Source organism: Polypterus senegalus, chromosome 4, assembly GCF_016835505.1.
Source record: "Polypterus senegalus isolate Bchr_013 chromosome 4, ASM1683550v1, whole genome shotgun sequence".
NCBI lineage: Eukaryota > Metazoa > Chordata > Cladistia > Polypteriformes > Polypteridae > Polypterus > Polypterus senegalus.
Window position 1 is genome coordinate 119,325,862 of NC_053157.1, and position 26,247 is coordinate 119,352,108.

Sequence of the window (26,247 nt, forward strand, 5' to 3'; positions counted from 1 at the left end):
GTCTGTAGAGATAACAGGAGAATGTTAAGTGCACCCCGCCACCCCCTAGCCTGCCGTGGAATTAGCTTTGCTTGGTCCATACAACATTTTCCTAGTCGCACGTGTGTGACACATGTCATAATCTCTTGGACCAATAGCGTGAGTTTTCTGCATTCAACTTATATGACCGACATTATTAAATACCGGAAATTATACAGTATAATCAAGCCCTGACTTATCTGATGGAGAACTTAAACACAAGTATATACTGTAAATATTTAACAAGTCTTACAAGCACAAATAAATTTGTCATTTTTACAAGATTGTGTACAATTTGTAGATAAAGTTGCAAAGAAAATAAAGCATGGGCTTTAGAGATTTCAGGATTTTTTTCTTTAGCTAGTGTAACAGTTTAGGGCTTTCTTGACCCCTTGAACCCTCAGACCACTCATCAGACACCAGGTAAAAGTCCAATAATAATATTTATTATTATAAATAAGTGCACAAAGCACCCTCCACTCCCAAATACTCAATAAATAAACAATAATCCAATCCTCCACTCCCTGACGCTAAGCCACCCTGCCTCCCAACTCGGCTCATCCATCTGGGATCTCCCACAGTCCTTTATAGTCCACGACCCGGAAGTGCTTCTGAGCCCTCAGTCCATGTAATTATCCAGCACTTCCGGGTCAGGTAAAAACTTCTCTTTTTCTTCAGCCTGGAAGTATATCATTTCTTCCGTTCCCGTGACTTGGAAATGCTTCTGGGCTATATGGGAAATATAAATCGCTGGGCCTGAGGGCAGCAACTCCTGGTGGCACCCTTGGTATCCAGCAGGGTTGTACATTATAATTCCACTGTCTATAATTCCCTGCTGGCATTCGGGGCACCTCTATGCTGCAAGGAGGGCTCCATCTGGCGGCCTGGGGGTATTGGCCAGGGTGAATGGCCGGCCATATCTCACACCAGATATCCTATCAAGTGAAGTCTGACTATTACTAATATCAACTATTATATGTATTTAGAAGAATAGATAGAGAGATAGCTAGATAGAGTATAAATTAAAACACTTCCATAAAAAATATTCTCATGCTAATAAAATTGTTTTCAGTCTGACTGGATTTAACATAATCCTTTTTAGGGAATAAAGAACTTTCAGCCATCACGATATACTTTTTTAAACGGATTGTTATAATTTTGTACTTCCAGATTTTTGCCATTTCCTTTATTATTTATTTTATAATGGTTTATGGTATTTAATAAAGATTTTACAGTAATGTTTTGCTGTAGTCTGCACATTTAAAACCATTCAAAGTGATTTTGTAAGTTTTAACATGTAGAATGAGAAAGTGCTTATAATATTTATAGTTTCATTTTTAATTTTTTTTTTTTAATTTTTATTTTTCAAGTAAACTGTACATCAATACAGCTAATTGCCTGAAGTAAATACTATATTTGTACCCTTTTATTGTGGTTATAAATAAAATATTAATAAAACTAATGTCTCTAGCCACCATGATGCTGAATTGGATTAAACTGGATTATAAATGTTATATATAACTTTGACCAGGGCTATGTGGCTTGTGAAAACATGAATAATTTATTTTCATTATTTTAAGTCAATTTCATCCCACGCAGTTACAAGAGCCATTCATTGTGGAAACCATTTAATGCACTTCAGATTTGAGGAGTGCGGAACACAAGCTGATTTTGTAAAATTTAAGGTGGAAATTGGCCACAGAGGGAAAACCAGGTTGATGCAGGGAAAACTCAAGCTGAAATATACACTGAGCCAATTTTGTCAATTAACCTAATGTGCAAATCTTTGGGTTCGGGTGGAAGTCCAGAATACCCAGAGAAAACAAACATGAAGGGAATGTACAAACCCCTCACGTTATTTTGGGGAGGATTTGCACACAGGGCTTGAAAAATGTAAAGTAGCAGTGCTAGCCAACATACCATTACTGCATGTTATTCAAAATTAAAAGAGGTACAATACAAAATATACCTAATATTGAACCGTTTATCTTATTTACTGTTGTAATGAAAGTTATAAGAAAACAGAAATAATAAAGAAGTTACTGGAAAGGTTTTTTCTCACTAAATGACCATAGAAAATGTACATTAATGCAGCGGGCAAATGCAGCAGTTTTCATCTAGTCACTTATTTATTCTCTGAATTCACTTTATTCACAAGTCAGAAAAAAACAAGCCTGAAAGGGGTATTGGTAACCCCAGTGGTCCAATTTAGGAGCAACATTTAATGCAACTTGCCTATCTTTAGGATACAAAATTAAATGAAGTAAAAAACACACACACTATAGTGCATTTCTGACATCACAAGCTGAAAAAGTAATCCATTTTATTAAACAATGAGGTCTGTAGTAACCTCCCTCTGAATTAAATGCTTGTAGAAAAAGAAAGTCACATTCAGAAAACGTAATAGGACTGTTTGACAATTCCAGGTTAAAGAGCTAGGCTGACAATCTGAATTTTTATCGAGTTAGCAAAGTCAAAATCTGATTGATATGCAATGTTTTAAGATCATTAGATCCTTAGGCTCAGAGCCACTCCTATGCCCCAAATATTTGAAATATTATAAGCATGACTTCCATACTGGTGACTATAGTTATGAATTTTAAAAATTAATGTAGCACCAAGCATGCCAGATGCTCTAAATGCAGGGCACCACTCCCTACATTAATGTGAATATAATGTAGTATCTATACCACACTGAGAAAATCATTTACAAAAAAAGTTAATGTTTTTTATGTGCCTTGACATTGGTGAAATCCAGACTGAAGATTTTTATAAAAAGATAAGATTTGATTTATAGAATATTCTTTACTATAAGGCAGGAAGGGGCGGGTCCAGGAAGGCAGACAACAGAAGGGACTTCAGAAGTGGAATGGCTGTCAAACTTCAATCCTACAGTGGGAGGAAGAGAAAAGGCATTAGCAAACAGCACCAATCACTTGTTTGGTAGGTAACTACCATCACCAGAGCCCTTAAGCTGTCAACCACGCGCAGGCATGTGATTATATACAGTATATACTAGTCATACTACCTGTCAAAGACAGCTAATTGAATCATTTAAAAATAATTTGCCCTATTTGAACTTTCTGCTACTGTCCTTACTATTTGCATGTGTGTGAATGTTTCATCACCAGCGCACCATCTCTCGAGTGTGTTCCCATAAAGCCTGCTTCTCAGAAACTGTCGTTATTTGCAAGGCACCTTTCTTGTATCCTGTCCACTTTTATACTCCCCATCTTTGAAGATGACTCTCCGCATGTTTCCCATACCGCTTCTCCTTCTTGTGTGTCTCGCACTCTTGTGTGTCTCACATTCACACATTCTTTTTCATTAATGTGGTAAACCAGCTCCCCGTACACAGACAGACACAACAATAGATGTCCAAAACACACACGTTTAATGTTTTTCCTCTTATACAGCACCACACAATGCTCAGCTAGCCAAACTCAGTCCATTCTTTTCTCTCTCTTCTTCTCTTTCTGCCACCCTCACTCCTCCACATGCAAGCTCCGGCTTGACTAATGGAGTGAGGCGGCTTCATGATGATCTTCTGATGCCACTTCTTAGTGTGCCTCCGGGTGTGCCTGGAATCTATCCAGACTTCCCCTGCTGGTGGCCACAGGCACCAACAGGGTTGAGCTTCTAAGCTTTGATCCCTTGGCCCCCATGCAGACCAGAACAGCTGCCCTCTCGTGGCCCAGGCGAGATATTTTCCCTCTCCTGGTCCTTCTAGGTGTCCAAGGCTGGGCAGGATCCCCAGCTGTCCGCCACAATACGAATGCTATGAATGTAATTACTCCGATCTCCAGGCTGTCAAATAAACAAACCACATGCCGTGGCATATGTAAAGAGGCTTTGCCTCTGATGCCGAGGTTTGATCCCCGCGAGGGGTGCAGTAGAGTGTGTATGCCTGATGAGCCCAAATAAGGGCGAAACACGTGTGGCGTACTCTTTGCATTATTTGACAGTAAACTATGTAACATATATATATATATATATATATATATATATATATATATATATATATATATATATATATATATATATATATATATATATATATATATACTGTATATATATATATATTTATATACAGGTAAAATTCCATTACAACAAATTTCTTTACAATGAAATTTTTATTACAACAAAGTATTTTTATGGTCCCGACAGTTTCCCCATATGACACAAATCTATAGAAATCTCATTACAACGAAGTACATTAAGCAGATACTTTCATTACAACGAAGTGCCTAAAAGACATTGAAATGCCTGAATGAATCATCCACAGAGCAGTTAGTCAATGATCCCCAAACAGAAACATTGTAAAAAAAATTCTTTCTTCGAACTTTGCTCATACTGTTTTTTGCTGTTTTTGTTTTTTGTGGTTTTCAGTGATACCTTTTGCTTATCGCTTGTCAACATTTGAAAAACAAACATTGGAATTTAACTCATTGTCACCCTTCTATAGAAACGGCAGACATGAAAAAACGATTACAGTTCATACTAGAAAAAAAAAATACAAATCTTTGCAGCTCTCGATTGCGGCAAAAAAGAAAAAAACGTGCCGGTGACGGAATTTCGCCACCGACACTGTCAACTTTCTTGAAAGACCGAGCAAAAAAAGAAGAAAAATTTCGGGTTGCAAGTGTATGCAAACTGCTGCATTTGAAGATGCTAAAAAAGCCGTTTTTATGCGGTTCAGTGATGCTCGTTCAAGAAACATTCCTATTAATGTGGCACTCATTCAAGAAAATGTGAAGTTTCTAAACTCTCTTGGGCCCTCCATGAACTGGACAACACGCCGAAGAGCTTCCTGAAGTGCGATCACAGCGTCTGTGGAAGACTGTTTATCTGTTGTCGGGGCAACAGCAGGCTCATAGCTCTGTTGCGTCTCTCTGCCAAAGTAAACAGAAAAGATCTTGACGGGTTATGCAAGGAACAATGTAAACGCAGGTCACAGGATTACTTGGCCACTAACCTGGCCACAACCCTGCCTGACTGCTGTGTCTGTTTGTAGGAAAGTGACAGACCCTGCTACAATAAATAACCCTGCTTTTCCTGTTTCAAGCTGAATAAAGCTGGTTTTGCTAGAAGTACTGAGACTCAGCAACGTGTTTTGGGGTGTAAGAGGGATTTATAACATGACCCTGATCTTTTAGAATTTGTTTCTGTGGTGCCTTATTTCACTGCTGAGCCTGCTGTTGCCCTGCCCCAGCAACGCACAAACAATCTTCCAGACGCTGCAATCGCGCTTCTGGACACACTTCAGCGTGACATTCCTGTTGGGTGTGGGGTGGTGGGGATCCCAAAAGAGTTCAGAAACCTCACAATATGAAGAAGAAGAAAAGGATGATTCGGCTTCTGATTGATAACTGTGCTGCCCACAATATGCTTCCACATTTAGATAATGTTTGTGTTGAATTCCTCTCATCCAATTGCACGGCAGTGCTTTCAGCCACTGGATTTGGGTATCATTCGCACCCTGAAAGTGTATTATCACAAGAAAATGCTAAGAAAATTCTCATCAGCATAACTTGCAGACAGGAAGAGATTAAAATTAACGTGAAAGAAGCTATTTAAATGATTGCAGATGCCTGGATGCAAGTTAAAGAAAGCACTATATCTACAAATACAGAATCTCATTACAATGAAATTTTCATTACAACAAAATATTTATTAGGTCCCTGGAAGTTCGTTGTAACAGAATTTTACCTGTATATATATATTATACATACACATACATACTGTATATATAAACTATACACACAAATAGTCAAACACATGAGTACATGAAGTGTTTAACATGCTCCTGTCCAGTATGTTCCTGGAGGCTTCAGATTTTGATTCTAATCATTTTCTTAATTAGTTGACCGGTTTTTGCTGCTAATTTCCTTATTCCCTTCATTTTAGTTAACTTGTCTTTTAGGATTCAGTCCTCTGAATGACTTCATTTTTTCCATAAATGGCATGCAAACAGGAATGACATGTGAAGTGAGCCCACAGATGACCAGCTAAGTTGGGGCCAAACCCAACACACAAACACCAATCAATTTCACTCCAACCAATATTTAAATAGAAGTCAAATCTTGTTAATTAAAGCTAATATTTAATTCTATGCCTTGTTGGTGGTCTCTTTTTGCCACAACAGATATTCTCAAAATAGTTCATTTTATTTATTTCTAAGAGCACTGTCAACATTTTGGTCGACCAGAGCAGATCAATATTACTGAGATCTTAACCTTTCCTTATTTTCAGATATTGTATGATGGACACAGGTTGCTGGTCATTTATTGGCTTGTTTTGTATCTCATTGTTTATCTGCTAATTAAAGAAAAAATAAATGATACTAAAGGTCAAGTCAGTTAGAAGGCAATAGAGTTAATTAGCAGCAAAAACTGGTTACTACTTAGGAAAAGGGTTAGAATGAAAACCTGCAGCCACTATAGCACACTGTGAAATATCACTTCTGCCCTGTCGCACTTGCTAAAGAATTTCACCACTTAGTTCATTTTCAAGCCAGCATCCAAAGACAACAGACTTATGTGAAGAGCTAGCTTTTGCTGTACTGTACAGTAGATCCTGACAATCTTACATTTCATTTATTAATCATAAAGATTTCTTTCCTGACAATTCTACAGGGCATCCTCCTGGGAACTCCAACTGTTTATCTTGCCTTCATATCTTGTCTCCTCAAAATATATATGAGGACAAATGGAGAGCTCTATTAACTTTACCTAAAATTAAATATATATATATATATATATATATATATATATATATATATATATATATTTTAGCAGAAAACCTTACTAATTTCTTGGCTAAAGACTTCCCAGGCATTCCTAAATCAGCCAAGTAATATAATCCATCCAGCATATTCTGGGTGTGCCACAGCATCTCCACCCAGCAGGACATGCCTAGAGCAAGCTCTAGGGGGAGCCGTCCAGCTGGCATCCTTATGACATTATAACTAATTTCTAGATTTCCACTAAAACACAAAAACTGGATTTAAATTTACTTAATCAAGTTTGGAGTCAAATTAAAAGCAGAAGTTGTTTAGGACAAAAGCCTGCAGCCACACTGGGCCTTAGGACTGAACTTAAAAATCACTGATATTAAATGTATTCTACATTAAACTATCCCTGCATTATCCTCTAATTTACATGAACATCTGTGCTGCCTTTTTTGAATGATGCCAGAAAAAAAACATATTTATATGCAGTACATATAGTCACAAACTCAGTTATATTTTATGAATTAACACACTTTCATAGGATTTTAGAAATATTTATTAAGAGAATGCACCTGGCTACAAATCAAATTTCTTACCTCATGACAGGTTTAAAAATTAAACTATTAACAATTTATACAGAAGACTTTTGTGCATGTTGTAACTGTCCAAAGAATTGGTTTCAGTTCAGTTTAATTTATTATCACTATATTTTACAGTGAATATATTTGTCACTAGTTCCACTTGTGTAAACAAATGTCCTAACAATACAGCACATGATACAATAACACAGCAATCTTTTCCTGAATAAGGAGTGGCATTGCACATGCACTTTGTCAGCATGCCAGTGCCAATCAAACACAGGAAGCTCTGCAGTCTACTTGTGAGTTTACGCTGTAGGAAGAGAAGTAAATAAATATAGGTAAACAACATTCAATGTGGTTTTTATATAAGTAACACATAAATGTTTTTCATATAAGATAATCACAAAACATAATCACAAACTGGGCTTTGCACGATACCTTGACGAGCTCTGTAAGCCGTGCTGCCTTATTGAAGGAAAGGTGTGGGGCAGAATGACGGCCAACCTGTTGCTGCATCCAAACTGTGCCATCTTTCGCCTTTACTCCTGGTGCAGCTGCATTGTTCTTATGTGTGAGTGGATGTTTCTTGCGGGGAGGGCTTCTATTCTCTTTCTCCGATGTAGAACACTCACCCTCATCTGAGTTCACCTCTGTTATTGCACGTCTTTATTTGAAAACAGCAGTGTCAGATTGGGAAGAGCGTGAACATGACTAAGAGAATAAAAGTGAATAATAAAACAAAACACTAACTTGTACAATTACCATGCATTTACACCGGCTGTTACAGACTCAAATCAAATGTATGTTTTTATTCTATAATAGTAACAATAAGAGCAGCTCACTACTCAAAACAGTAAAGGTAGGAAGTGCCCACAATGGAACCTGCGACCTCTTGATTATGAGTCAGCAGTTCTTACCGCTGCACTACCCAAGCGGTCATGTCAGTGTTCTACCCTAACCCAATTTCTTTTTCTTTGATTATATTCTTGAACAAATTTGTTGCTTCCTCATATCATTCCAGAATGTTTGTAAAACATGACTTCCCTCTTCTGAATCCATACTGATTGTTCAGAAAAACTCATGTTCCTGCCATGTGTAGCTCAATTATTTCCCTTAATAATTCCTTCCATTAAATTACCTGTGATCACAATTTTTATATAGCAGAATAATATTTGCCATTTTCCAATCCTGTGGCATTTCCCCAGCGCACAGTGACTTCCTAAAAATATGTGTGAAGGTTTTATATATGGAGTCACTAACCTCCTAAAGAATTTGAGGATAAATATTTTCTGGTCCTGGTGATTTGTTTGATTTTAGCCTATTTAATCTGAGCAGTACTTCTTCCTCTACAATTTCCAAATCACTGAGTTCCTCCTTAGTAGTCCGTTTTACTGCTAAGAGGCAATCCAGTTTCTCACATGTGAAGAAAATCAGAAAAATGCAAGTTTAGAGCATCTGCTATTTCATTTATCTTTATATTTTAACCTCCTCCTTGACTATTATTTTTCTACTAAAATACTGAAAGAATCTCTTTGGGTAATCTTTCTCCTTATCTGCTATGTTCCTCTCTAATTGCCTTTTAGATTCTCTAATATCCTTCTTAATGGTGTCCTCATGTTCTCATACACCCTGTGATTCGCATTGGAATTATTAGTCTTATACACCTTATACAGCTGTTTTTTCCTTGCAGTTCATTTTTCTTCTCCTTATTTACCTACTGCAGAGTTTTTTTATTTCTTACTAATACCAAATTGTGGGAATTATATGTAATACTAGAAGGCTTTGCCCACTGCTCACTTCTTTCTACAGTAATTCACGTGGTGGAACACCAGATGGTGTTAACAGTTGTAGTTATACTTCGGGATATTGTAAGTTGATGTTTTCATCTTCTGCACGACCATTACCAACTGTTTCAGCATAGTCTATTGATACGCATTTAACCAATTTGCTGTATAATTGATCAACATTTTTTGCATTAATTCATTTGACTTCATCATTTTTCATTGCTAGAATTGGCCGTGTACTCATTTTTTCTGTTGATAACCCATCCATCCATCCTCTTCCGCTTATCCGTGATTGGGTCACGGGGGCAGCAGCTTGAGCAGAGATGCCCAGACTTCCCTCTCCTCGGCGACTTTTTCTAGCTTTTCCGGGGGAATCTCGAGGCGTCCCCAGGCCAGCCGGGTGACATAGTCCTTCCGGTCGGACATGCCTGGAACACCTCACCAGGGTGGGGTCCAGGAGGCATCCTGATCAGATGCCTGAGCCACCTCATCTGACTCCTCTAGATGCGGAGAAGCAGTGGCTCTACTCTGAGCCCCTCCCGGATGACTGAACTTCTCACCTTATCTTTAAGGGAAAGCCCAGACACCCTGCGGAGGAAACTCATTTCAGCCTCTTGTATTCGCAATCTTGATCTTTCAGTCACTACCCATAGCTCATGACCATAGGTGAGGGTAGGAACGTAGATCGACTGGTAAATTGAGAGCTTTGCCTTACGGTTCAGCTTCTTTTTCACCACGACAATCCGCCTGTCGATCTCACACTCCATTCTTCCCTCACTCATGAACAAGACCCCAAGATACTTGAACTCCTCCACTTGGTGCAGGATCTTGCCACCAACCCTGAGAGTTTTCATGATGAAATTCTTCAATAAGATTTGTACATAATATGTCTTCTTTAATTGTGAACTTAAAGTGAGGAAAATGTTAAAATTGATAAGATCTGAGAGAGCAGAAAATGTGTCTGCCAAAAGCATTCACATGAATGAAATTACTGTGTGCGTATTTGAAAATGGTTGAGAGGAGGGCATGACTCTTATTTGAATCTCATGGCCAAGGTCTCAACTTGCAGGACTTGAAAAAATCTTCCAAAAAGTCTCCTCTCGTTGCAGGATTTTTTTTATTATAATAGAGAGATATTTTAAAACTATTCCACTGCTCCTTGGCTGTTTCCATACCTAAAAGCTTATCCCAGTTTATCCCTTTAAGTCTTTGTCACTTCTATTTAAAATTTGCCTTACCACAATTATATTTATCAGTTTTAGTTTTTACATTCATGCTATGCTTAAACTTGAGAATTGCATTATATTATGAATACTTGGCCCTAGCAGTTACATCACCACTGCATTCTGAATTCTCTCCTGATTATTACAAAATTCAGACAGACTTCCCCCTGCATTGGTGCCTTAACATTCTGTGTTAAAAAAGTCACTTATTACATCTGAAATATACTGCTCTTGTACTCCACTAATTGCAATGTTAACCCAATTAATATTCAGGCAGTTAAAGTTCCCCAAGACTACAATATCCCCCTGTAAACTTGCATTTTTAATATTACTAAAGAATTGAAATGCTTTCCAAACTAATCCAGATGTCCTTACTAAGATGGGGCTCAATATCCAACTGAGAAGATTTGTATTTTAAATCTGTTTTACATAAATGCCAAGTGTTCCTCCTTTTCTCTTCTGCCTATCCTTCCTAAAAATTTGCACCTATGTATATTATGCTCATCCCCTTTGTTACTTAGCCAGATATCTATTATTGCTATAATATCCTAATTATTCTCATCTACACATAACTCCAACTCACTTGTTTTATTTTTGATACTTCTAGCTTTAAGCCAAGCTATTTTTAATGTATTTATTTTACTTTTGCACTTAACCTTTGAGTTAGAATTTACATTACAACGCATGTTTATTGTACACTATTATTTTTTGTCCCAATTTACAATTTTAAATTTGTCTATCCTAAACTTCCTGCCCCCATTCCCTAGTTTAAACAATTTTTGACTAATTTACTCATATGCCTCATACGTGTGCAGAGGAGGTATTGGCATAACTTGGCTATTAGCTAACCAAACAAGCTTGATGCACTGAAGTGTTACTTTTTTGATGTCTGATTTTAGAACTAAACATTTCTCAACAAAAGTAGGAGTAGATAAAAAGTATGCAATAATGACCTGAAATGGTTTCAGTGAAAAGAGAAAAATGACTCAGTTTTAAACGTTTATACCATATATTATGCATAATTAAATTTATTGCAAGATTATAAATGTGTAGAGGACCTTACTCAATTTCAATAACTTTACAGGTTCATTGAAGGACAGAAAAGATATGCTGTGAGTTTTAATTTCCCCATCTTTGTGAACTTGAAAGTCAAACAAAAAGTTTAATATATACTTTTAATTTATAGCTAGCTCAGGATTCTAAACTTGACAAAGAATGAGCAATATGGCACAGATGTCTGCAACTTAATATATCCATGCTTGATTTGATTTTGAAATTGCAAGGGAGTACGTGGCTGGCAAGAGGCTGCCAAGAGAAAGGCACCACCACTGTGATACAGCACAAACTAAAGTGCCAGATAAATTCTGTGTAGGAGGACGTGATCCACATAGGAAGAAAAGAGCTGCACGGCGTGCAAGAACAGGGAGTCAGGTGCTGTTAGTGGCCAGTAGTTATTATAAGACTTGGAACCAAGAAAGGGTATCCTTACATGAGAGATGACGTTATGGCCCAAGGAGAAACACAAAATGTTTCTTCAAAATATCTGAGAGCTCAGCAAGAGAGACACAGAGATAGAGAGGGAAGGCAAGAGACAACGAGGCCAGGAAGAAAATTAGAAAATTGTGACAATTTTCATCATAGCAAGCCATTCAGTTTACCCTATTTATATAATTTTTCCAAAGTAACACTGAGTCAAGTTTTGAAGGTCTCCAAGCTACCATTCTCTACCCCTCTCATTGGTCACTTATTCCATGTGTCACAAGACAAGGGTAGCACATAGCTGGGGTCACTAGGGCCAAAATGCCTATTCAAAGGTACTGTGAGTTCAAGGCAACCTGGCAATAGACTATTATTCTTCCACCCATCTGCTCAGGGAAAAGTAAAAAAAGCTTTGGATTATTTATTAGATTGGACCTTGAGATACATTTCCAAGGACACCTAGACACACTAGATTGAGTTCTCCAACCAGCCCCCAGCTACTAAAAAGTGGTTAGAGTTTTGGCTATATATGATCCTGGGACAGGGTTTAAAACAACCTCACTAAAGAGGCCAACTTGAGTCCAGAGTTAGGGAAAATGTTTTGACAAAGAGTCAATGGGTATTCTGGTTTTCCTTCTATATCACAAAGACTTGCAGATTAGGTAATCACTAATTACTACAATGTAGCATGACCTGAAAGACAATGGGATTGTGTTGGAAGGAGCCCTGCGATAGACTAGTGCCACATTCTGGGAAGATTCGTGCCTTGTACAAAAACCTTGTAGGACAGGCGTTGACTCCCCCATGCCAGCAAATATGACATTAAGCGTTGTAACCATTAGGGGTGCCACTGAACCCCAAAACCCAAACGCAGTATCACCCAACACAGTTCTGGGTTCAAATAAAGAATTTTTATTTGTCACCCATCTCCCCAAGTGAACATTGCCAATAAATATACAATCTTATTCTACTCCTTCTGCACTCCTGGTGTCATCCAACAGGGCTGCCCTGCAGGACTCCCAGCAAACCCTGCGGGTGTCCGTATAGATAGAATCATCCAAATATGTTGCCATCTAGTATGTCAAGGGAGTATATAGTTCAATAATGTTGTACCCCCTTATCCCTCCATGATGTTGTCTTTCTGGTTGGGCCAAGATCCTTGATTGTGCCCCTCCAGGATGCCAGCATGTCCACTACAATATGGCACCATTTTCTAACCTCCTGGTTGTGGCAGGGAATTCCCTGTGTTTCTTTTTGTTTTTTGTTCACTGGTGTGGCCACCCACCATCTTGGCTGGGACCCCCCTCCTCCACTTCTTGCTATCCATTGCAAGGTTCATAGAATGAATGAATGGACAGAGATAATTAATTAGATTCAAGTAAAATTTCTATAAGATACATTGTGTATTCATAAATAACAGTCAGATAATGTGGGTGCATTAAGTTAGTCATGACAAGTACTTTAGTTTTAGAGGCGAAACTGTTTTTTATTCTGGAGATCATAATTCTGTGATATTGTCTGTTTAATTACAGAACTGAGAAAAGGTTTCATCTAGGAATCAAATGTCTTTGAGACTTGATAATTAGATAGAATCCTATTAAATGTTATTTTGAATACCACAGTCATATGAATTTGTTTTTGTCCTGTGTGGATGTATTATATACCACATGATGATAACACATTTATAAACAGGAGAACAGCAGTAATGACCACTATCACATTTATCATCTTCTCATCCTTTCGGAATAGGTAGAATGCATAAATACTTACAATATAATGATAAAATACTTCCATTGAAAATTATTTTTAGAAGACCAGATAACCATTATTAAGGAGGCAGAGCAGGCACACATTGCAATTAAAGATTTGCAAAAGAATGGGCAAATCCCACCAATAAAGCCAAAAAGGGATTCTGATGTATACTTTTCCCTTTTTCCCAAGTTTTCAGAAGGGTTATTAAGCTTACACACCTTTCATAATATGGAACTGTGCCTTACATCATTATATAAAAAACTGTGCAAAGGATATTTAAGGCATGTAGTGAAAGACAGTAACAGGTGAAATGGTGTAGAAGCTGAAATGATATTCTGATGATATTGCCAAATAAATACATTATTTTTGCCACGTTTAATACTATATGCTATATTTATATACTATAGTATACAGAGTTTTACAATAGATTTAGAGGGTCATCATTGTCACACACAGAGCACAGTAAAATTCTTAATTGCATGACTAGCTGATATGAATACCTTACCTTAAACTCTCTATCTTCCTTACCTAAAAAACACAGAACACAGTTTTAACACTATAACTATATACTGTATATATATTGTGAAGCCAGACCTGGACAGACAGCCAGGAGACAGATTTTGCCACACTACATACGTTTTATTTACAATTGGGGAGCGTTTCACCCTGCTCCCCACAGCACAATGCACCAATCACCACACAACACAAAATTCAGTCCCTTCCTTGCCACCAGTCCTTCTCCCTGCACTCCTCCTCAGACTTTGTCCTCTTCTGCCTGACTCTGGCCCTCGAGTTCTGTCTGCTGGCTCCTTTTATATGTTACCCAGAAGTGCTCCAGGTGCTTGATGACCTACTTCTGGCAGCACTTCCAGGTGTGGTGAAAGGAGCGGCGTCCACAGATCCCAACAGGGCTGTATGTAACTCCATCTCCCATGAAGCCCTGCGGGAGTCTGAGGCACCGCTGGCACCCTACGGTGGCTGTGATCTAGTGTTCCACAATTGCTCCCTCAGTCCTACCAAGGAAAAGGCGCCTCTGCCGGCTGTCTATGACTATATATATATATACTAGCAAAATACCCGTGCTTCGCAGCAGAGAAGTAGTGTGTCAAAGAAGTAATGAAAAAGAAAAGGAAACATTTTGAAAATAACGTAACATGATCATCAATGTAATTGTTTTGTCACTGTTATGAGTGTTGCTGTAATATATCTATACTAATAAAAGGCAAAGCCCTCACTGACTGACTGACTGACTCACTGACTGACTGACTCATCACTAATTCTCCAAGTTCCCATGTGGGTAGAAGGCTGAAATTTGGCAGGCTCATTCCTTACAGCTTACTTACAAAAGTTGGGCAAGTTTCATTTAGAAATTCTACGCCTAATGTTCATAACTGGAAGGTATTTTTCTCCATTTACTGTAATGGAGTTGAGCTCGAAAGCCGTGGGGGGCGGAGTTTTGTGTGACATCATCACGCCTCCCGTAATCACGTGAACTGAATGTCAACGCAGTGCGTAGAAAACCAGGAAGACCTCCAAAAAGCGCTGAAGAAAACATGTATTAACCTATACAGGTATAATTGAGAAGGCAGCGAAACAATAAGAAGCGAGCGAGTGACATATACTACCATATTCATGAGTGCTGCTACTTCGGAAAGAAAGCAAGGTGTAAACCTAAACTTTAAATTAAGTTCATAGACAGGCTGCCGCTGGCGTTTCTCATGCCCACGGGTAATGCGGGATACAAGTTTAATGAGAGGGCGGGATATAAACGAGAGTTTTGATCATTTTTTAACTAAGTTAAAATTGCAGGTGAAGGGGTGTGCTTATGCAAAATCTGAGAGACTGTGTTTGTAGGGGATTGACAGTTAAGGCGGGTGATGGAGTCACGTCATCATCTCCCCTCCCATTTACCTCATTTCGCTCTGAGCTGTGCTCCGCGGCTAATGCTGTCTTTCGAAGCAACTTCGTCACACTGCCACAAAATACTCACAGAAAAATCCACAAGTTAATACACACGCTGTCTCTAGAGTTTCTCCACACTGAATCCTCCAGGCACTACTTACAAAAGGTTACATTGACAATGCGTGTTACGTTATTTTTAAAATGTTTCCTTTTCTTAGCACAAGCACAGCTGAGAAGCTTGATGCATGTGCTCCATAGCGTTAAAAAATAATGCATTTAATCACACTTTGCATTACAAGGAAAGGGGAACTTTTGTCAATGCATGATTTCCTGGTACACTGATTACTTTGATCAGCGCATCCCTATTCATTTTACCCTCGCACCACCTTGGTTTGAGAAGAAGTATGAAAAAATATGAGGTTAACACAGAAAAACAGATCACCAATTCAAGCCTTATGAATAATCGATTCGCCATCAATAATTGTTTTGGTAAAGCCATACTCGGTGTAAACCTCCTTCCATTTTATAATTTCCGCCACTAGCCATGATTAAATGAACGGTAAAAAAGTAAGAGCGAAGAGAGGTTGACTTATTTAGGCAGGCATATATATGACAGCAACACTCTTGACAATGTCAATCATGTTAAGTTATTGTTAAAATGTTTCCTTTTCTTTTTCATTACTTCTTTAACACACTACTTCTGCGCTGCGAGGCACGGGTATTTTGATATATACGAGTGGAGGACTGACAGTGCCATCACAGCCGATTAATGGCAGGGACGTCTCACTAGTCTACACAAGACCCACCGCGACTGTCCCCAAAAGGCGATCATAACGTCAGCGAACACATCTCTCTATACAATATATAAAAAAAAGGCAACTTTCCTTTCTTTACACCTTTTTTCCTTTTATCCCAAGCCAAAGCCTTTCTCTCTTAACACTGCAGAGGACACAAAACTAATTTTCTTTAAATGCCAGTAAGGCACATTACCAGAGGCAGAAATTTGAACGTTCACATAGAAAATGTAATTTCTATACCACAGCCATCGTGTAGCGCCTTTCAAAAGGGATCTACTACCGAGAGATGATCCATATACATTTTAGCTGCTGTTAGTTCTACTTACCTGTTGTGTTACACAGTCTTTAAAATGTAGTTTACCCGCAACCACTCCAGTAGTGCTCAATGTAGCTTTACTTCTTAAAAGCGTTAATGTTTTACTGTTTAATAACTTATAGACTATATTTTATTATTTTTCCCTTGCACTCAGTGACCAAAGCTATACACACACATATAGACACATACATATATATACACATATATATACCTGTGTGTATGTTTGTATGTATGTTGTATATATATATATATATATATATACACACACACACCTATCTACATTATATATATATATACACACACACACATACATACATACATACATACATACATACATACAGACACACACATATATAAATTTGTGTGTGTCTATGTATGTGTGTGTATATATAATGTAGATAGGTATGTATATATATATATGTGTGTATATGTAGATATGTATAGATATGTATATATGTATATAGATATGAAGATATGTATGTGTATATATATGTATATATGTATGTATATATATATATGTAGACTCAAACCCATTATGACAGCAGCAATCCAAGCTGTGAGAAAACAGTAAAAAGGAAGCGTTTCAGACGTCGTTAGTACATTTTCTGATGCAGCTACCGAAAACAACTTTGTGATGCTGCCGCCAAATACACAAAACAATTACTTTGACAATCATATTACATTATTTTTAAAATGTTTCCTTTTCTTTTTCATAACTTCTTTAACACCGCGACATCGCTGGTTGGGTATTTTGCTATATATATAATATATATATCACAGCGACACTCATAACAGTGACAAAACAATTACATTGACAATCATGTTACGTTATTTTCAAAATGTTTCCTTTTGTTTCTCTTTCCTTCTTTAACACACTACTTCTCCACTGCCAACCATGGGTATTTTGCTATATATAAATATATATATATAAATATATATATATAGACATATATATATATATATATATATATATATATATGAGAACAACACTCATATCAATGACAAAACAATTACATTAACAATCATGTTAAGTTATTTTTCAAATTTTTCCTTTTCGTTTTCATACCTTCTTTAACACACTACTTCTCACTTTCAGGCTTGGTATTCTGCTAGTATATATATATATACACATACATACATACACTCACACATTATATATACAGTATATATATCTATATCTATATATATATCTAATATCTATATATATTTATATCTATATCTCTCTCTATATATATACACATACATACTGTACATACATACACACACATTATATCTATATCTATATATCTATATATATATATATACACACACATATACATACATATATCTATATCTATATCTATATATATATATATATATAGCAAAATACCCGCACTTCGCAGCGGCGAAGTACTGCCTTAAAAGTTTTATTAAGAAGACCTTAAACCTTTTTAAACTGAGGGAAAATATACCACTAATTATTTGTTAAGGATCTCTTTGTATACCACATTGTGAGTTCGGCCCTCCGGTTGTAATATGACCAAGCTGTGTGCTGAGCTTACTCTTGAGCATGCAACGTACAGTTAGCCATGTGAACAGTAATCTTGTTTCAAATCTCACAGCTTGGATTGCTGCTGTCATAATCGGTTTGAGTTTCATGGTTTGTTTCAATTACGAGTAGTAATAGTAATACAACAGTATTTGTAGGACTTGTGTTGAAATGCATTTGGCATCTGTCAAGCGTTGTAAGTATACAACCAGTTTCATCGATAACTTCACATCCAGCTTTTGAGAGTTTAAACATTCATAAACATCAAAGTGTCCACTACTAAAATCGTCACCAGTGAATCTAAGATGTTTAAGAGGCATTGGCGGTTATCCAAAGGTGTAAAATATTTGGCCATTTCGGTACACTTGAAAGCGACAACCGAACAATTCGGGGGCAGCCATCGGCTCACATGCAGATGCATAGGTGAAGGGCTTAAGCATTTCACTCTTATAGTGCTCCTGTGTAGTATAATTATCTCCTGTACCGTCATCAGTCCACACCTTGAACCTGTCCCAGTCATTCAATACATAAGACACAATGTTTCTCCAGATATCAAGAGTGAGACTGATATGGCCGTGCAATATGTAACAAAGAAATTGGAAAAGATAGGTGCCATCTCCGGGCATGGAAACCACTCGGTAAGAGACAGTTCTTTGTTCGATGGTGATCTCCTCGATAGACATGTTAATGCGGGTACGGTTGGAATGATAAAGGAAATGGGTACCTGAACAATGTAAAGTAAGTCTAAAATATCTACACAATAACTATAATCGTAATAAATGAACAATAAAACAGCGGAGAAGCCATGGATTAAATTAAATAGCTGTAGTTATCAGCAGGGAGACGTGAATCCCGTGGAGAAGCAAGGAAGGGAATGTAGAGACTGGAGTGACAGACGGCCTTATATAGGCAGGCAGCCAACAACGTGGGAGGCGTTGGGATGGGGGACCCAATGCCGCCTCACACGGTGACTGAGCTGCAGGCTATGGACCTATATGTGTACATAAGTAGGATTCAGTTAACGTTGGGAACCCGCGTATCAAATTTCTTGAAAATGGGCCCATGAGTAACAAAGACTGTTGAAAAGTTCAATATGGCGGCTGACAGTGGCATCATACCACCGAAATAACTACCAAATTTCAGCCTTCTACCTAGATGGGAATTTGGAGAATTAGTGACGTTGGAAAGTTCAATATGGCGGCTGACAGTGGCGTCATACCACCGAAATAAGTATGTACATTGGTTTCAGTTAGCGCAGGGAAGCCGCCTACCAAATTTCGTGAAGATGGGGCCATGAATAAGAAAGTTCAACATGGCGGACGTTGTTGACCGTTATGCGTAGAATTTCGAAATGAAACCTGCTTAACTTTTGTAAGTAACCTGTAAGGAATGAGCCTGCCAAATTCCAGCCTTCTACCTACACGGGAAGTTGGAGAATTAGTGACGTTTGCAAAAATTCAATATGGCGGCTGACAGTGGCGTCATACCAGTGAAATAAGTATGTACATCGGTTTTGGTTAGTGCAGGGAAGCCACCTACCAAATTTCGTGAAGATGGGGTCAGCCTTCTACCTACACGAGAAGTTGGAAAATTAGTGACGTTGGAAAATTCAATATGGTGGCTGACAGTGTCGTTATACCATCGAAATAAGTATGTACATCGGTTTCGGTTAGCACAGGGAAGCCACCTACCAAATTTCGTGAAGATGGGGCCATAAATAAGAAAATTCAACATGGCGGACGTTGTCGACTGTTATCGACCGTTATGTGTAGAATTTCGAAATTAAACCTGCTTAACTTTTGTAAGTAAGCTGTAAGGAATAAGCCTGCCAAATTTCAGCCTTCTACCTACATGGGAAGTTGGAGAATTAGTGATGAGTTAGTGAGTGAGTGAGTGAGTGATATATACACATATCAACATATAAATATACATACATATATACATACATACACACACACATATACGTATATACATACATACAGATAAATATACATATATATACACACATACACATACATATATACACACATATATATACATATCCATATATATATACATATCTACATATATATATACATACATACATATATATATCTATATCTACATATATATATACTGTATATAGCAAAATCCACGTGCTTCGCAGCGACGAAGAACCTATATCTATATCTATAGATATATATAAATATATATCTATATCTCTAGATATCTATCTATATCTATATATCTATCTATCTATCTATCTATCTATCTATCTATACTAATAAAAGGCAAAGCCCTCACTCACTCACTCACTCATTCACTCACTGACTCATCACTAATTCTCCAACTTCCCGTGTGGGTGGAAGGCTGAAATTTGGCAGGTTCATTCCTTACAGCTTCCTTACAAAAGTTGGGCAGGTTTCATTTCGAAATTCTACGCGTAATGGTCATAACTGGAAGCTGTTTTTCTCCATTTACTGTAATGGAGATGAGCTTGAACGCCGTGGGGGGAGTTTCGTGTGACATCATCACGCCTCCACGTAATCACGCAGTACATAGAAAATCAGGAAGACCTCCAAAAGCGCTGAAGAAAACATGCATTATATAATTGAGAAGGCAGCGAAACAATAAGAAGCGAGCGAGTGACATATACAACCATATTGATGAGTTCTGCTACTTCGAAACAAAGCACGATGTAAACCTACACTTTAAATTAAGTTCATAGACAGGCTGCGCTGGCGTTTGTAATTTAGTGCCTGCCCATATAAGGCCGTCCGTCAGCGGCAATCCAATAGCAAACTCCACTAAATATTCACGGGTGAAGGACTGTGCTTATGCAGAGGAAGATGAGATGGTCAGCGTGGTGTTTGGCACAAACTCAGCGAAACTGCGAGAGAAAGTTTTAAGTGCCAGGACTAAGGTAACATTAAATACAGCCATGGACATAGCACGAGATGGCACCAGCACAGCTGGGAAACTTCGATGCATGTACACCGAGCGGCTCACGTGAACTGGCGCAGTGCACAGATAAAAGCAACAGTTCCAAAGAGCTGAACAAAACCGAATTACACAATTGAAAGGCAGCAAAAATATGAAGCGTCTGATACATACAAGCATATTCATAAATGCTGCTACTGTGGAAACAAAGCACACGGTGGAAAAAGTCAATGTCCGCTAAAGGAAGACAGTGTAAAAAACCCGTGCATGCAGTGTGTCAGGTCTCAGATAAAGAAGAAGACGAGCTGTTTATTGATGCAGTAAGAAACGAATCGATGAATGAAACCTGTCATCTTTACAACGATTGACAAACACGGAATGTAACTTGAACACAACACATCCTACAAATACAAACCTGATTGAAAGAAATAATGATAATCAAATCATTGATGACAGCAACACTCAGTAACACTCACAAAACAAATACTGTATATTGACAGTCATGTTACGTTATTTTTAAAATGTTCCCTTTTCTTTTCTAGCTTTTTAACACACTACTTCTCGCTGCGATCGCGGGTATATATATATGTATATATATATCCCGATCTACATACTGAATAATGGATACTTTATTCGCCATCAATGATTGTTTTGGTAAAGCCATACTCAGTGTATTCATTAGATGAGCGGTAAAAAGTAAGAGCGAGGGAGGATGACTTATTGAGGCATGCAGGCTGTAGTGCGTCAACTCTATCTGAATTGCGCGATCACATTTGAAAAAAATATATCTTTTCAAGTTCTATTTAGTCCATATGTGTCAAACTCAAGGGCCGGGCCACATCCGCCCGCGTGTAATTATATCCAGCCCGAGATCATTTTATATACTGTATTATTGTTATTAATGGCCGGGTATATGAAGCGCTGGTAACACAATAAACTACAGATCCCATAATGCAGCGCTTCAGCTGCCTTGCCGAACACTTACCGCGTTAATCAAGTCTAGCTTATGATGCTGCAAGTTATTGCGAAGCTAGCTCACACGATGCTGAAGAGAAAATTTGATTCTGAAAATAGAGCCTTTAAAAACCGATGGGAGGCTGAGTATATGTTTACTGAACCCGTGTGTCTCATTTGTGGAGCTAATGTGGCTGTAATTACAGAATTTAATCTAAGACGGCACTATGAGACAAAACATCAGGGAGTTCTGTGTTGTGGAGATTCTCAGGATGGATTGCAGGTGCTCATCAGTGAGGCTGAAAGACCTGAATGCAATGCAGAAGATACAGAAAGCAGAAGAATTAAATAAGAATCTGACACCAGCGGACGTTTTTACCCGTGCACAATCACAATATATATATGACAGCAACACTCATCACTCACAACAGTGACAAAACAATTACATTGACAATCATGTTACGTTATTTTCAAAATGTTTCCTTTTCTTTTCATTGCTTCTTCAACACACTACTCTCCGCTGCGATGCGCGGGTATTTCGCTAGTATATATATATATATATATATCTCCCTTGGGATGTGAGCAGCTGTTGCTGGGGGTGAATTGAAATGGGAGATCAGAGGGTATACCGGTGATGCGAGGAATACATTCAGAGTGTGGCGCTCTGCTGGTTTTTTGTGTAGCTGCCTTCACACAGCTTCTCCGCTGCTTTATAAACGAACGCCATATAAGGCCGTCGTTTCTCCTTGCCTCGCGGTTCTGTACTGTTTTATTGTTCGTTTATTACGATTGTTATAGTTATTGTGTAGTTATTCGAGACTTACTTTACTGTTCAGGAACCCATTTCCTTTATTTAATACGAAGCTTGTATGCTATTTTTTGTTTGTTTATTACGATTATAGATATTTATCGATTCCCTTCTTTAGCTGACTGCCTGCTAATATAAGGCGCTCCGCTGGTTTTTTGTGAAGCAGCCTTTACATAGCTTCTCCGCTGTTTTATAAATGAACGACATATAAAGCCATCCTTTTTCCTAGCTTTACCAAGGATGCTGCCTTTTTATTTAATCCATGGGTTCTCCGCTGTTTTATTGTTCGTTTATTACGATTACTATAGTTCTCTCTGAGACTTATTAATTGTCATCGCGAAGCAAAGCCTTACTGGAAATTTGAGGCATTTGAATTGAAATGGGAGATCAGAGGGTATAACGGTGATGCGAGGAATACATTCAGAGTGTGGCGCTCTGCTGGTTTTTTGTGTAGCTGCCTTCACACAGCTTCTCCGCTGCTTTATAAACGAACGCCATATAAGGCAGTCATTTCTCCTTGCTTTGCAGTTCTGCACTGTTTTATTGTTCGTTTATTACGATTGTTATAGTTATTGTGTAGCTATTCGAGACTTACTTTACTGTTCAGGTACCCATCTCCTTTATTTAATCCGCGGCTTGTACGCTATTTTTTGTTCGTTTATTACGATTATAGATATTTATCGATTACCTTCTTTAGCTGACTGCCTGCCCATATACGGCGCTCCGCTGTTTTTTTGTGAAGCAGCCTATACATAGCTTCTCCGCTGTTTTATAAACAAACGACATATAAAGCCATCCTTTTTCCTTGCTTTACCAAGGATGCTGCCTTTTTATTTAATCCAAGGGTTCTCCGCTGTTTTATTGTTCATTTATTATGATTATTATAGTTCTCTTTATATATCACGTTGTCAGTTCAGCACTCTGGTTGTAATATATGAAGCTGCAAGCTCACTCTTGAGAATGCAACGTATAGTTGTCCAGGAGAAAAGCAATCTTGCCTGAAATTAATGGCAACCTTTTGTAGGGTCAGTCCCTGAGACTTATTACTTCTCATCGTGAAGCTCTTCCTTCTTTTCTACGTACTGCGGTCACAGTCAGTTCACGTGATTACGTGGGAGGCGTGATGATGTCACACACAGCTCCGCACCCCACGACCATCAAGCTAACGTCCATTACAGTATATGGAGAAAAATAGGTTCCAGTTATGACCATTACGCGTAGAATTTTGAAATGAAACCTGCCTAACTTTTGTAAGTAAGCTATAAGGAGTGAGCCTGCCAAATTTGAGCCTTCTACCTACACAGTAAGTTGGAGAATTAGTGATGAGTGAGTCAGTGAGTGAATGAGTGAGTGAGTCAGTGAGGGCTTTGCCTTTTATTAGTATAGATATATATTGTGGCGGGTGGCTGTGCCCATCCGGGATGTCGAGAAAGACCGGGAGAGGTACTATGCCTCCCCTGGACCACGAGAGGGCAGCCGTCCTGGTTTGTGTGGGGGCCATGGGAATTGAGCATGGAAGATCAACCCTATAGGGGCCCATGGCCATCACCAGGGGGTGCCCAGAGGACTGTGGGGTCCCAGACGTCATCACTTCCACCACACCCGGAGGTGCTGGTGGAAGTATTACCAGGGACACCCGGAGTGCTTCCGGGTGCTCATGCGGCACTTCAACCATAACAGGAAGTGTTTATTAAAAATAAAAAAACTGAGAAATCACATGTACATAAGTATTCACAGCCTTTGCTCAATACTTTGTCGATGCACCTTTGGCAGCAATTACAGCCTCAAGTCCTTTTGAATATGATGCCACAAGCTTGGCACACCTATCCTTGGCCAGTTTCGCCCATTCCTCTTTGCAGCACATCTCAAGCTCCATCAGGTTGGATGGGAAGTGTCGGTGCACAGCCATTTTAAGATCTCTCCAGAGATGTTCAAACGGATTCAAGTCTGGGCTCTGGCTGGGCCACTCAAGGACATTCACAGAGTTGTCCTGAAGCCACTCCTTTGTTATCTTGGTTGTGTGCTTAGGGTCGTTGTCCTGCAGAAAGATGAACCGTCGCCCCAGTCTGAGGTCAAGAGCGCTCTGGAGCAGGTTTTCATCCAGGATGTCTCTGTACATTGCTGCAGTCATCTTTCCTTTTATCCTGACTAGTCTCCCAGTTCCTGCCGCTGAAAAACATCCCCACAATATGATGCTGCCACCACCATGCTTCACTGTAGGGATGGTATTGGCCTGGTGATGAGCGGTGCCTGGTTTCCTCCAAACTTGATGCCTGGCATTCACACCAAAGAGTTCAATCTTTGACTCATCAGACCAGAGAATTTTGTTTCTCATGGTCTGAGAGTCTTTCAGGTGCCTTTTCGCAAACTCCAGGCGGGCTGCCATGTGCCTTTTACTAAGGAGTGGCTTCCGTCTAGCCACTCTACCATACAGGCCTGATTGGTGGATTGCCGCAGAGATGGTTGTCCTTCTGGAAGGTTCTCCTCTCTCCACAGAAGACCTCTGGAGCTCTGACAGAGTGACCATCGGGTTCTTGGTCACCTCCCTGACTAAGGTCTTTCTCCCCAGATCGCTCAGTTTAGTTGGCCAGCCAGCTCTAGGAAGAGTCCTGGTGGTTTCAAACTTCTTCCACTTACGGATGATGGAGGCCACTGTGCTCATTCGGACCTTCAAAGCAGCAGAAATTTTTCTGTAACCTTCCCCAGATTTGTGCCTCGAGACAACCCTGTCTCAGAGGTCTACAGACAATTCCTTTGACTTCGTGTTTGGTTTGCGCTCTGACATGAACTGTCAACTGTGGGACCTTATAAAGACAGGTGTGTGCCTTTCCAAATCATGTCCAACCAACTGAATTTACCACAGGTGGACTCTAATTAAGCTGCAGAAACATCTCAAGGATAATCAGGGGAAACAGGATGCACCTGAGCTCAATTTGGAGCTTCATGGCAAAGGCACATGTATGTACATGTGCTTTCTCAGTTTTTTTTTATTTTTAATAAATTTGCAAAAACCTCAAGTAAACTTTTTTCACGTTGTCATTATGGGGTGTTGTGTGTCGAATTCTGAGGAAAAAAAACGAATTTATTCAATTTTGGAATAAGGCTGTAACATAACAAAATGTGGAAAAAGTGATGTGCTGTGAATACTTTCCGGATGCACTGTATATTTATATATATACTAGCCAACCCGCGGCATAGCATACGCCGCATAATCAGGCCGCTTTTTAAATGATTTTTTAGCACAGAGGAAAAAATAAACATTTGAAAAATCCGTAATTTAATAAACCACCAAGAAAAGTAACATTGCAACAATGCACGCTACGAAGCAACCTTTTAATTGTCCGTGACTGAAAACCAGAGGAGCGCCTTCTCCTTCCAAAGCGAAGGATGGGGTTGAACGGTGCTCGTTCAGTATGCACTGCCCGCTTATGTGCCCACCCCCAACTCCCTACCTGA